Source organism: Triticum aestivum, chromosome 6B (assembly GCF_018294505.1).
Source record: "Triticum aestivum cultivar Chinese Spring chromosome 6B, IWGSC CS RefSeq v2.1, whole genome shotgun sequence".
Taxonomy (NCBI): Eukaryota; Viridiplantae; Streptophyta; class Magnoliopsida; order Poales; family Poaceae; genus Triticum; species Triticum aestivum.
This window is the reverse complement of record NC_057810.1, coordinates 133812108-133821486: the sequence shown is the minus strand read 5'-3', so window position 1 is coordinate 133821486 and position 9379 is coordinate 133812108.

Sequence of the window (9379 nt, the reverse complement as noted above, 5' to 3'; positions counted from 1 at the left end):
ATGTATGAAAATTATGAAGGTGGCCTTGCCACAAATACGATGTCAACTACATGATCATGCAAAAGAGCAATATGACAATGATGGAACGTGTCATAATAAATGGAATGGTGGAAAGTTGCATGGCAATATATCTTAGAATGGCTATGGAAATGACATAATAGGTAGGTATGGTGGTTGTTTTGAGGAAGGTAAATAAAGGGTTCATGCTACTGGCGGAAGTTGGGCGGTAATAATAAAGGCTAGCAAAGTAAAAGGATGAGTGTGCATATGTCCATGGACTCACATTAGTCAAAAAAGAACTCATATACTTATTGCAAAAGTGTACTTCGCCCTCGAAGCAAAGTAGTACTACGCATGCCCCAAGAGGAATAGATTGGTAGGAAAAGACCATCGCTCGTCCCCGACTGCCACTCATAAGGAAGACAATCAAAAGCACCTCATGCAACAAATTTGTCACATAACTTTTACCATACGTGCATGCTACGGGACTTGCCAACTTCAACAAAAGTATTTCTAAATTTCATAATTACCCACTAGCATGACCCTAACATTAATACCTTTATATCTCAAAACAATTATCAAGCATCAAGTTGATCATAGCATCCAATTCTTTTTCTATGATTTTATTATACCCAACTTGGATGCTCATCATTCTAAGACCAACTTTGTAACCATAGAAAATACCATGCTGTTCTAAGAGACTCTCAAAATAATATAAGTGAAGCATGAGAGACTAGAAATTTCTTCAAAATTAAGACACCACCGTGCTCTAAAAGATATAAGTGAAGCACTAGAGCAAAAACTATCAAGCTCAAAAGATATAAGTGAAGCACATAGAGTATTATAGCAAATTCTAATCAACTAGGATTCTCCCAAAAGGTGTGAATAGCAAGGATGATTGTGGAAATAAAAGCATAATAACCTCAAGACACATATATGTGGGAAAAAAAAAATCCAAGTAAAGTTACAATGAACGGAAAAGGGGATGCTTCCTGGGCCCCCAACTTAGGCTTGTGGTATCTTGATACTTAGGGCCATGGGTGAGGGAGTTCCGGATTAGGGGGTGTCCGGATGACCGGACTATGACCTTTGGCCGGACTCCCGGACTATGAAGATACAAGATTGAAGACTTCGTCCCGTGTCCGGATAGGACTTTCCTTGGCGTGGAAGGCAAGCTTGGCGATACGATATGTAGATCTCCTCCCATTGTAACCGACTCTGTGTAACCCTAGCCCTCTCCGGTGTCTATATAAATTGGAGAGTTTTAGTCCGTAGGACGAACAACAATCATACCATAGGCTAGCTTCTACGGTTTAGCCTCTCTGATCTCGTGGTAGATCAACTCTTGTACTACCCATATCATCAATATCAATCAAGCAGGAGTAGGGTTTTACCTCCACCGAGAGGGCCCGAACCTGGGTAAAAACATCGTGTCCCTTGTCTCCTATTACCATCCGCCTAGACGCACAGTTCGGGACCACCTACCCGAGATCCACCGGTTTTGACACCGACATTGGTGCTTTCATTGAGAGTTCCGCTGTGCCGTCGCCATCAGGAAGGATGCCGCACCCCGTCTTTAAAGATGGCGCTGTTGTGAAAGGAGCTTTGGCTATCGGCCAAACTCTCCGTCTAGGCGGTTTTCTAATGACCGCCTATTCGGCCGCCGCGCCGACGATGACCTCTCGGGTCATCGAAAGTAATCTCCACGTCAACTCGGAGCTCGCCGAGTAGTCAGATCCGATGGAGTTCTCTTCCTTAAACGAGCTCTTGGATCGCATCGCCGCCCTGGGAGTCACTACAGATTACAATCAGATTGGGCTTAAACTCGATCCGAGAGAGATTGACTCTCCCCAGGTCACCCACCATGTCGAATTGGTTGAGGAACAATGCGGCGAATCTTCGCCCATCCTAAGGACCAGATATGTCCGGATTCCCGACCCCTCCAGGCCGGATACCCGCCGAGGGGAGGACGTCACTCAAGCCCTGAACCTAAAGTCAGGCAGCGGGCCGGATTCATTGGACAACATCCAAGGACACAAGCCTCCGAGTTCGGAAACTTCTCGGCCCCTGAGTCTCAGATTGGGCGAGGTTCCGGATTTAACTCCACCCGCCCACCCAAATATAAGGGATCTATCCCAAATTCGGCAAGAGCCAACAGAAACAGTACACCATTACTGGGCCAGATTCCTCCTGGTTATGAACAGGATAGAGGACTGCCGCGAGGAGGATGCAATTTCATTCTTCTGCAATAATTGTATGGACATCGGGATCCTCAACGCCATAAGTCGCCGTGAAATTACACGCTTCGCTGACTTGGCATCCATAGTACGAAAATACTGTGCGACGGAAAGCGTTCGGAAAACTGAAATAAAATTCTGGGACAATCCGGCGTGAATGCAATCCCAGTCCGAAATAAAAGGGCACACTATTGCTAGGCACCTGGGCCAAACAACAAAAAACAAAAACCCTCTATAGGGTATGGAACCGTACTGAAGGGATGGCTCAACGGACCCTGTAAAATTCATAGTACATAGGGCTTCACACCAACTCATAGCCTTAGAGCATGTTGGATACTCCGGCAGGTGGCCAGAAGTGGCGAGGAGCTTCCAACTCCAGAATCCGCAGAACATCACCCCAGGAATGCCAGTACGGTATCAACAGTCTTCGAGACTTTCGCATCAAACAACATGCAGAAACGAACACTTCGCAGCCTTACCAAAGTCTACCAGGTAGCAACAATAAACCCATGGAGTGACACGGCTATTACCTTTAACGCCAGGGACGAACCTAAATTCCGAACAACCCGAGCATCAGCCGCATTGGTCCTCAGTCCGATAGTGGACGGCTTTCGGCTTACCAAGGTACTCATGGACGGTGGCAGTGGATTGAACCTCATCTATGAGGAAACCCTTCGAAAAATGGAAATAGACTAGAGCCGCATTGAGCGAAGCAACACAACCTTTAGAGGAATAATCCCCAATTGGGAAGCGTGCTGTACAGGAAAAATAACACTGGATGTGGTCTTCGGCACGCCGGATAATTACAGATCCGAGGAGGTCACATTTCAAGTGGCCCCGTTCAGCAGTGGATACCACGCTCTGTTAGGGCGAGAGGCATTCACAATTTTCAAGCTATACCCCATTACGGGTACATGAAGCTTAAAATGCCCGGACCCAACGGGATCATCACTCTCGCTAGTGACCCGGACATAGCACTCCGCACCGAAAACAAGACAGCCGCACTGGCCCTTGAGGCATTGTCCGAAGCCCTAGCGGCCGAGGAACTAACTACGCTACGCTCCACGGTGGACAGGGACGATGTGATACTCGACAAAAGATCCAAGTCAACCTCCTTTAACCGGCAGACGAAATAGTCAAATTCCAAGTCCATCAAACGGACCCTACAAAAACGGCCTCCATTGGGGCACAATTAAACCCCGATGTAGACGCCGCACTACGAGAATTCCTACGCGAAAATTGGGTCATCTTTGCCTGGCACCCTTCAGACATGCCAGGAATCCCACGCAGGCTGGCCGAGCACAGCCTGAACATCCTAAAAGGATTCAAGCCTGTTAAGCAGGCTCTTCGACGTTTCTCTGAACCTAAGAGACAAGCCATGGGAGAGGAGCTAGCCAAACTACTGGAAGCCGGATTCATCAGAGATATAAAACATCCGGACTAGCTAGCAAACCTGGTGATGGTACCAAAGAAGGACAAATCCTGCCGCTTATGCGTCGATTTTAAAGACCTCAACAAGGCTTGCCCAAAGGATCCCTTCCCCCTCCCCCGCATTGATCAAATCATCGACGCTACTGCAGGACATGATTCATTATGTTTCCTCGATGCATACTCTGGCTACCATCAAATTAAGATGGCAGAGCCAGACCAAGCCACGACGGCATCTATCACCCCATACGGCCCATTCTGCTTCAACACAATGCCCTTCGGGCTCAAAAACGCCGGTGCAACATATCAGCGCATGATCCAGACATGTCTGGCCAACCAGATTGGCAAAACAGTTGAAGCATACGTAGATGACATGGTCGTCAAAACCAAGCATGTCTAAACTCTAGTAGACGACTTGAGGCTCACGTTCGATAACCTCCGAACATATGACATCAAGCTTAACCCGGAAAAATGCGTTTTCGGCGTACCAACCGAAAATCTTCTGGGCTTCATTGTATCCGGTAGAGGAATTGAAGCAAACCCAGACAAGATCCGAGCTCTGTCACAATTGGACATTAAAAAGGACCTCAAACAAATACAAAAATTGACTGGATGCATGGCGGCTCTAAGCCGCTTCATCTCCCGCTTGGGAGAAAAAGCATTACCCCTTTATCACCTCCTCCGGCGCACCAAACACTTCGAGTGGACGGATGCCGCCACGGCCGGACTAGAAGAAATAAAAGCCATATTGGCAACAAACCCGGTCCTAGCCGGGCCTAACATCGACGAACCAATGTTGTTATACATTGCGGCAACTCATCAAGTTGTAAGCGCAGTGCTCATCGTCGAATGAGAAACGGACGGACACAAATTCTCTGTCCAGAAACTAGTCTACTACGTGTCCACTGTCCTCACTCCATGCAAATCCTGGTACCCGCATTACCAGAAGATAGCGTACGCAGTGTTCATGGCGTCCCGGAAGCTACGACACTACTTTCAAGAGTGTTCAATAACAGTAGCCTCCGAAGTACCTCTTAATGATATTATAAACAACCGCGACGCGATGGGCCGGATTGCCAAATGGGCCATTGAGATCCTCCCGTTCGACATAACCTATAAGCCACAATGAGCCATCAAGTCGCAAGTTTTGGCCGACTTTGTCGCTGAATGGACTGAAGACGAACTCCCTAAAGAGTACAACATATATTCCAACTGGATCATGCACTTCGACGGCTCCAAAATGCTAGCGGGTCTGGGGGCTGGCGTCGTTCTGACGTCCCCAACAGGAGATATAGTTCAATATGTACTCCAGATAGTGTATACGGACTCCAACAATGCAGCCGAATACGAGGCCCTTCTACATGGTCTCCGGATGGCAACCTCCATGGGCATTCAACGCCTAGAGGTGCGTGGGGATTCGAACCTCACGATATCCCAAATAAATGGAGACTTTGATGCCAAAGATCCGAAAATGGTAGCTTATCGCAATGCTGTCCTAAACATGTCAGCTCGGTTCGAAGGGCTCGAATTCCACCATATAGCCAGGGAAAACAATCAGGCAACAGACGTCTTGGCATGCATCGGCGCAAACCACAATGCAATCCCCCCCAACATTTTCTTGGAGAGGCTATTCAAGCCATCCGTACAATGGGAAGAGGAATCCGGAAATAACAATCCGGACCCAGCCGCACCACCTGACATCGAACATTCTGACGTAACCGAAGGCTCTGCCAACGAGGTAACATCCTCAGCCCGCATCATAATGGCAGTAGTTGCCCCGTGGACAGAACCATTCTTAGCCTACTTAACTAGGCAGGAACTTCCTGAGGACCAAAATGAGGCATGCTACTAGTGCGGCCATCCAAAGCCTATAAAGTCCATGAAGGAGATCTTTATAAGAAAAGCACCACCGGAGTCCTTCAAAGGTGTATCTCCGAAGAGGAAGGGCGGAACCTTCTGGCCGAAATTCATGCCAGACTTGGCGGGCACCACCCCGCAGCCCAGGCCCTTGTAAGCAAGGCCTTCCGTACTCTATTTTACTGGCCGATGGCCCGGGCAGATGCTAAGGACTTAGTCCAACGATGCGTCGGTTGCCAGTTATTTGCTAACCAAAGCCACATGCCACCTACCGCCCTCCAAACTATACCCATTACCTGGCCTTTTGCGGTCTGGGGGGCTTGACATGGTTGGACCCCTTGAAGGTGGAACCCACAAGCAAAAATACCTACTGGTCATGGTGGAAAAATTCACCAAATGGATAGAGGCCAAGCCTGTTAAGACGGTCGAATCCGGACCGATGATAGACTTCATATTAGGGGTCGTACACCATTATGGCGTCCCCCACAGCATCATCACTGACAACATCACGAACTTTACGGCCGACGAGGTTAAACTCTGGTGCAAAAACATGGGCATCAAGCTCGGCTACGCTTCAGTCTATCACCCACAAACTAATGGTCAAGTCGAGCGAGCAAATGGTCTAATCATGAGCGGCATCAAACCCAGATTAGTGCGATCCCTCAAGGAATCTAACACGCACTGGGTAGAGGAGCTCGACTCCGTACTCTGGGGGCTGCGGATCACGCCGAATGCACTACCGGATTCACACCATTCTTTATGGTATGCGGTCCAGAGGCAGTCCTGCCCTGCGACATAATTCATGACTCACCTCGCGTGCGCATGTACGAAGAAAGAGAAGCCGAGCTCGATCGGCAGGACAGTTTGGACGCACTGGAGGAGGAGCGCGACGTGGGAAAAGCCCGTTCCGCATTCTATCAACAACAGGCTCGAACATATCAAAGCAGAGAAGTACGGGCCAAAACCTACAATGTTGGCGAACTAGTTCTACGCCTGCCGGACAAGAAAAAGGACAAACTCAAGCCTGAACGGGAAGGTCCCTTCATAATCGACCAAGTCCTAACTGGTGGAGCGTACCGTCTGCGAAATGCATCGGATAACCGACTCGAGCCGAACCCATGGAACGCAGCACGCCTACGAAGATTCTACGCCTAGCGCCGGACTCTGTGTTCGTCTCCTTCCTTTGTCCATTTTTTACACATTAGCTGCCTTATATTTCTCTCCTTCTCCCTCCTTTTTTCTTACAAACCATTAAGGGCTCGCTTGCGCATTGTTCGCACATAATTGACGCACTATCCGCGCTCATCATACCTGGGGGCTTCTTTATCAGAAGCTTGTATACGGGCCTCATGCCCAGCACATGTGTCACACTTCCGCATGTACATTTTATTCACCATTATATGCATCGATATGACTTAAGTTTTGGCCAAGCTGGGTTGCCTGGCTCCAGTGCTTACCCCTATGTTCCCGAATGTTCGACTAGGTGGTAAAGGGAGCACCTCTGCGATTGTTACTTCCGGGTCATCCGGATGTGTACCTCAGACTGGGTGAAGCCGAAAGCTAGCATTCTTAAGGGAATATTCGGTCGGTGAACTAAAAGATGATTTTTCACTTGTTTATTTATCCACCCCAGATGCTTTTTTGCTTTTTTCGCAGTCCGGACATGCACTTTAGGGCATGCCTCCCAGGGAAAGGAACCCCTAACGGAACTATTGTCCCTGGAAGATGTTTCTTACTAACCATGTAATATAACATAACTAGTTGGGCACTTGTCTGCTAAAGCACTAATGACCCCTACGCCTGGTCTCCACGCATGCCCCGGTTCTTACATAACCGAGAGGGTATTCGGACACACTCCGGACTATTGGGTCCAGAGGTTGAAGCGAAAAGGTCCGGAATGACAAATGATCTACAATCCGGCTAGAAGGCATTTTACATGTCATTTTAAATTACATAGTCAATTTGACTGGGTATATTCTTCTTCAATACCACCCAACAGGCTGTCCAATTTACAGTCCTGTTGGGAATACTTGGCGGCCAGCTCTACCTGGCCGTACACTAAACTGACAGGGATCTCCTTCCCATCGGGCCCCACAGGTCCGACCTCGGCCATGTGGTTCGGGTCAGCCTTCGTGTACCGCGTCTTCACCATGGCCCAGGCCTCCCTGGCGCCTTGGCGGCAGGCCGATATCTTCCATAATCGGAAGCACTGCCGTGCTCCCTTTAGCTTCTCTGCAAGCTCTCCAAGGCCTTCGGGCATGGAGAGGGATGGCCACAAAGCCTGGACAACGCCTTGCATCGCCTGTCGAACTCGTTCGTGCAGTTGCATAGCTCGGGAAGAAGGTCACCTGTAGAACTGGGCATTTCCTCTGCAGGCCGACCTGTTAGCATACCTACAGACATAACTCTGTCAATCGACTTCCTCGTCGAACTCTTTTTTCGAAGGTTCGTTCAAGCACTTACTAAAAATGCCGCGTCGAAGCCGCCGATTCTCCTTTACGGAATCCGACAGCTGAGCACGAACATCCTTTAGTTCCTCGCCCAGCTGGGTGTTGGCATCTTGAAGCTTGTTCTTCTCTTGCCTCACCCTTGTAAGCATGCTCTCGCCGGCCTTTAACTGGCAAAGGAGTTGTTGCTTGTCCGGATCCACTCCGGCGCCATCTGTACTGTTGATGTCAGAATTGCGCACATGCCGCACTTCACAACATACTCATCTTTCGAAGCATATATTACCTGAGGGGGTCTCCTTGGCATTCCCCGTGGCGGCTAGTGCAGCCTCAAGTTGGGACTTGCACTCTTCCAGCTCCTGGAACAGTTGCGTATTCTTTTTTGTAAGATCCTGCAAAACAAATGGTCCTTAAATTAGTTATTTTAACTGTTTCAATTCTCAGGGGCTACTGACATATATAACCATCAGATTTACTCACCTATATGTCCTTTACATACTGCTCTATGGCTCTGGCTAGACCATTTTTAGCGGCACGGAGGTACGCATCTCCCGTATTAAAGGCGTCCAACACCTCTTGGGAAAAACATGCGTCACGAAGAACAGTCCGGCGACGCCTGTGGTTTATGGCACTCTCCACCTCTGAATTGGTGGCAGATAGCCCATCCATGTCCTCTGTCGGAGGAGCGTCCGGTGCGCGCCCCATGTTCGCCTCCTCTTCCGGACCCGGCCTTGAATCCTGGCTGGTGGATATAGTCCGACGGGAGCCCTTCTTCCTAAAAGAGAGCATGAGTGTTAGTATGCCTTGAAGGCATAAACCCCGGGCATTAAAATCGCACGCCGTACCATTGGGCTGGCGTCTCGATCCGGTCCGCACTTCTTTTTAGCCCGCTGGGCCTCGATGGCCCTTGTTGGCTAGCCAGCGCGGGCTCGGCCCTCCGCATCAAGGACTTCCCCTGCAAAAAACGCCATTGTTATGCGGCAATCACAAATAAGCATGGAGGGATCCTCTTGAAACTACTGGGACTTCGGTCTCGGTTACCTTTGAGGCTGGAAGTAGTCCGGGATAATCGGCCGTAATGGCCAATAAGGTGTTGTCCTTACTCAATTAATGGAACACCCCGTCAATCAGCTCCACACATAAGTCCGGGTCCTCTTGGGAGTCCGGGTCGAGGGACCGTTCTGGGTCCTCGGGTTGTGGAGGAGGGCTGTTTATCTCCTTTACAGTATGGCATAGCTCCTGCGTTAAAATTACTAGACTAAGTACTTGACTATGGGAATATGAAAACGGATAGGCAAGTGAAAGTGTTCGCTTACCCAGCTTGGAGGATTGTACATAGAGAATCCGCCCCGTGGGTTGACACGGAGGAATTCCTCCTCTTCTCCCTTGTACAAAGAGGATAAGATCTTC